This window comes from Lathyrus oleraceus, chromosome 5 (genome assembly GCF_024323335.1).
Source record: "Lathyrus oleraceus cultivar Zhongwan6 chromosome 5, CAAS_Psat_ZW6_1.0, whole genome shotgun sequence".
In the NCBI taxonomy this organism is placed as follows: Eukaryota; Viridiplantae; Streptophyta; class Magnoliopsida; order Fabales; family Fabaceae; genus Lathyrus; species Lathyrus oleraceus.
In genome coordinates, this window is record NC_066583.1 from 403,779,487 (window position 1) to 403,784,937 (window position 5,451).

A 5,451-nucleotide genomic window follows, 5' to 3' on the forward strand; every position below is an offset into this window, starting at 1 on the left:
AGTTTGTACATGTAGGCATGAGGGTGTCTATGGCCTTAGCTTTTGCCATGTCAAATCTCTTGATAAGGTCCAAACAGTACTTTGTCTGGCTCACGAAAGTTCCTTCTTTGAGCTGTTTGATTTGCAGACCGAGAAAGTATGTGAGCTCCCCCATCATACTCATCTCGAATTCGCCCTGCATAAGGTCAGAAAACTCTCTCACAAGATTCATGTTAGTAGATCCAAATATGATATCATCTACATAAATTTGCACTAATATCAAGTGCTTTCCTTGACGTTTAATGAAGATGGTTGTGTCAACCTTTCCTCTTGAGTATTTTTGATCGAGTAAGAATTTGCTTAGTCTCTCATACCAAGCTCTAGGAGCTTGTTTGAGGCCATACAAAGCCCTTTTTAGTTTATAAACATGATCAGGATACTCATGGGATTCGAAACCCGGAGGTTGTGCGACATAAACCTCTTCATTTATGTGACCGTTAAGGAACGCACTCTTGACATCCATTTGGAATAGCTTAAAGTCTTTCGCACAAGCGAAAGCAAGGAGAAGGCGTATAGCCTCGAGTCGGGCAACCGGCGCATAAGTTTCCTCATAGTCGATGCCTTCCTCTTGGTTATACCCTTGCGCGACTAAACGCGCCTTATTACGGGTTATTACCCCGTTTTCGTCCAGCTTGTTCCTAAACACCCATCGGGTGCCGATTACTCGATGATCTCGCGGAGGAGGGACAAGGTCCCAAACCTCATTTCTGGTGAACTGATTAAGTTCCTCCTGCATTGATAAAAACCAGTGTTCATCGAGTAGGGCTTCTTTAGGGTTTTTAGGTTCCATCTGCGAAACGAAAGCGAAGTGATAACAGAAGTTACTTAGCTTAGATCGAGTTGTTACACCCTTTGAGATGTCCCCGAGAATGTTGTCTATTGGATGGTCTTTGGAAGACTTCCAAGCTTGAGGAAGATCATCGTTTGAAGGTGGATGAGCTACCTCGGTTTCCTCATGGTGTACATCTTTGTCCTCCTCAATTTTGACTATGTCGGGTTGATCAATCCCCGGCTCACCACCTTTAAGTATGTCTTCGGTAGATGTACCTGCACCATGAAAAACACTACCCTTTCCGACATTTCTCGGATTGGATTCATCAAAAGTGACATGTACAGACTCTTCTACAGTAAGTAATCGCTTGTTGTATATTCTATATGCTTTGCTAGATTGAGAGTATCCGAGGAAGATACCTTCGTCGGCCTTGGAATCGAATTTCCCTAAGTTTTCCTTTCCATTGTTCAATACAAAACATTTGCAACCAAAGACATGTAAGTGAGAAACATTGGGTTTTCGCCCTTTTAAAAGTTCATACGGTGTTTTGTTTAGAATGGGGCGAATAAGCACCCTATTCAGAACGTAACAAGCCGTACTAATGGCGTCAGCCCAAAAATATTTCGGTAAGCCACTTTCATTGATCATTGTTCTTCCCAATTCTTCCAAAATTCGATTTTTACGCTCCACAACCCCATTTTGTTGAGGAGTACGTGGAGCGGAGAAGTTATGATCAATACCATGGTTACCGCAATATTCTTCAAATAAGTGATTTTCAAACTCACCTCCATGATCGCTTCTAATTGCAACAATGTTTGTATTTAGTTTATTTTGGGAAAGCTTAGCAAATCGTTCAAAGGCGGCGAATGTGTCACTCTTACTTACTAAGAAAATAGTCCAACAAAATCGAGAAAAGTCGTCCACTATTACGAAACCGTAATAGTTTCCTCCTAGACTTTTAATCCTAGATGGCCCAAATAAATCCATATGGAGAAGCTCGAGAGGTCTCGTTGTTGAAACAATACTTTTAGATTTAAAAGAGATCCTCGTTTGCTTCCCTTTTTGACAAGCATCACAAAGGTGATCCTTGGTGAACTTAATTTTGGGGAGACCTAGGACTAGATCTTTTGAGACTACTTTGTTGAGTAAGTCAAAGTTAACATATGCTAAACGCCTATGCCATAACCATGAATCTTCACTCATTGTTACAAGGCGTTTGTCACTTGTTAACGATACTTCATTTAAGTCAAACATATAGACATTGTTCACACGAAGACCATTAAACATACTCTTCTTATCATCATTATGTACAATTTTGCAACAATCTTTTGAAAACGATACATTGTATCCTTTGTCACATAATTGACTGATGCTAAGTAGATTGTGTTTAAGATATTCGACAAGCAACACATCAGAAATAGTAGTAGAGGAGGGATTACCTACACTACCTTTACCAAGTATTGCTCCACGGTTGTTGTCACCATAAGTTACATATCCCTTCTTCTTAGCCACAAAGTCAATGAAGAGAGATATGTCACCTGACATGTGCCTTGAGCATCCACTGTCGAGAACCCATCTTCTCTCGGTAGTCTCGAGGCATTGTACCTGTGACAAGATAATTAACAAGAGAAGGTACCCAATTGCTTATTGGGTCCTGAGTGGTGAGGAACGAAATGGTTGCATTTGGGCATCCATTGATAAATGCCTTTAGGAACTAAAAACCTCATAAATCTACATTTAGCAATGGAATGGCCTTTCTTACAACAATAGAGACAAGAGAAATTTACATTTGGATTGATTTTGCTATCTTCATCCTTTATAACATATTTATATTTTTGATATGGATTAACCATACTTTTTCGAAAATTAGATTTGTCGATAGCAAAAGTAATCTTGGGCTCAAGAGCCTTGTCAAGTTTGGCTTTTAAGTTTCTTACTTCACCTTGCCAAATGTAACAAGTATCACACCCAAAGTTCATCATTCTACTTTTAAGGTCCTCATAACTTGTTTTTGTGCTTTCCACTATGGAAGCTTTAAGTGCCTCAAGTTTCCGTTCGGACTCTTGAATTTTATGTTCCAAATGAGAAAAAAATTTCTTATTTGAGGCAAGCCTTTTAAAGGCCTCTTTCGCTTCATAGTGTAAAGTATCAAAAGCAGTTTGCAATTCATGATGAGACATACTAGAGGATTTTTCATATTTAGCATGTCGTACCTGTTTCTTTTTGTTCTTTTGATGAGCAGAAAGACATAGATTTGCATTTTCATCTTCATCACTAGAACTTTCATCATCGGAGGAGTCGCTATCGCTTTCCCAAGCTATGTATGCTCTCCTTGGCTTTGATGGTTTCTTGTGTGATTTGTATGAATCTTTTTCTTTTGTCTTTTTGTTCATCGGACAGTCCGGTTTGTAGTGACCCGGCTTTCCACACTTATAGCACGACCCTCTAGTTGTTTTTCCTTTTGAGTCATCATTTTTGGAGAACCTAGATTGCTTCCGGAAGTTTACCAAGTTCTTCTCGGAATGTTGGATGCCGTTCTTTCTCACGTAACGGTTGTAGCGTTTGACGAACAGCCCCATATCTTCGCTCTTGTCCTCTTCTTCTTCATCGCTCGATGAATAATCACTTTGCTCTTTTGCTTGAGACTTTGAGGAGGAAGTCTTTAGAGCTATTGATTTCTTTTCACTCACCTTTGCTTTGTCTTTCTTGTCTTTCTTTTCGTGTTGTTCCAGGCTTAAGAGAACTTGTTCGTGCTCTTGTAGTTTACCGAACAATGTTGTCAAGTCCAATGTGGTAAGATCATTTGCCTCTTTTATGGCGGTCACTTTCGGCTGCCATTCCCTGTTAAGACATCTTAAGATCTTATTAGTAGCAATATCATTGGAAACAGGCCTACCAAGTGAATGTAATCGATTGATGAGGTGAGTGAATCTCTTTTGCATGTCAGCAATGGTTTCCCCTTGCTCCATGAAAAAGAGATCAAACTCTTGTGTTAGTGTATTGATTCTAGCCAATTTAACATCATTTGTCCCCTCATGGGCAATTTGTAGTGAATCCCACATGGCCTTAGCAGTAGGACAATGGGATACACGATAGTATTCATCTACACCTAATGAGGAGATTAGGATATTTTTGGCTTTCCAATCATAATTGTATTTCTTTTCATCATCATCGGTCCATTGTGCTTCGGGCTTAGGCACCACTTCGTTGTTCTCATTGGTCATGGTTATTTGAATTGGACCATTGAGAATAACATTCCATATTTTTCTATCTATGGAATTTATGTGCACCCGCATACAGTCTTTCCAATAACTATAATTTTCACCATTGAAAACGGGAGCTCTATTGTAAGCCCCTTTAGGTTCGTTAGCCATTTTCTATCAACGTTGTATTTTGAAGCACGGAGTGAACCGGAGCTCCTGATACCACTTGTTAGACTATGGCACGGATCTAGAAGGGGGGGTTAAATAGATCCCAATTAAAAACTTGAGTCGGCGCTACCAATTTAAAAGAAAATTGGTTTTAAAAATGTTTTAAGTGCGGAAGCAGCCGAGGAAAATTTTAGTCTAAAACGAACCGTTATTGGAAAACCGGATATGCGTTAAGCTAATGGATTAGAGATAAATTGAAATACAAATCACTACACAATTTGCACACTCAATTGATATTTTTCACTAACTAGTAAGCCTAGTTCCAATGATCCAAAATACCAAATTAAACTGAATGCAAACTTAAGACAACTTTGGCTTATGCAAATTTACAAACACTTGGTGTGCATACACTCCAAGAGATATTTGAGTTGAGTAAGTAGTTCAATTTTATCTAGTACAATAAACAATTGTACTTTGTATTCAAACAGCAGTTTTAGTTTCTTACTCAACTTATATCAAAGTTTGGTAAAATTGCTTAAACTAAAATCACTTAATTTTTAAGCTGAAAATCACTTATGCAGAAAATTAAAGAAGACAGAGATTTGATGAGGCAGTTCCCCCGCCGTCCTCGCTTCGGGGTACGTCTGCCCTCAATTCTAAAAATAGAATTGAGATGATTAATTAGATATCACCTGTGAAATTTAATCGTTTATACAAGGATTGCAAAGCATGTAAACAACAGAACTTCCAATGTGTTGAATGATGCTTCCTATCCTTGCTCCTTGATTCAAGATGAATCAAGACCTTCGATCGTTGATGCTAGACCTCCGATTCCAGCCCCTTTGTTGAAGAATCTTCCACTCTTCAAACCCTCGGCCCGACTGATCTCAAACACAACGAGTCGAACCCGAATCCTTCACTTCAATGTCACCGAATCCGCTACTAGACTGATGAAGACTTCCTCTTCTCAATCACCTTCGCTCGGCTGAATATTGATGAAGCGATTCGTGCAAAAACCCCCAAACACAAATCCGTATTGGAGGACAAAACCCTAACGGTTTTATTCAAGAAAGAACCTGCCACAAGCTTCAACCCGAACTGGATTCTTCGATCACAGCTTCGAACCTTATCACCTTTACTCGATCACGAACCACATCAAAAGTAATTGTTTGCAGATGATGAGTTGTGAAATGTTGAAGATGAAGATGATGAGTCTTGGACACCTTTTTCACTCTTTCTTGTTTCCTTGAACACTTGAACTCAAATTAG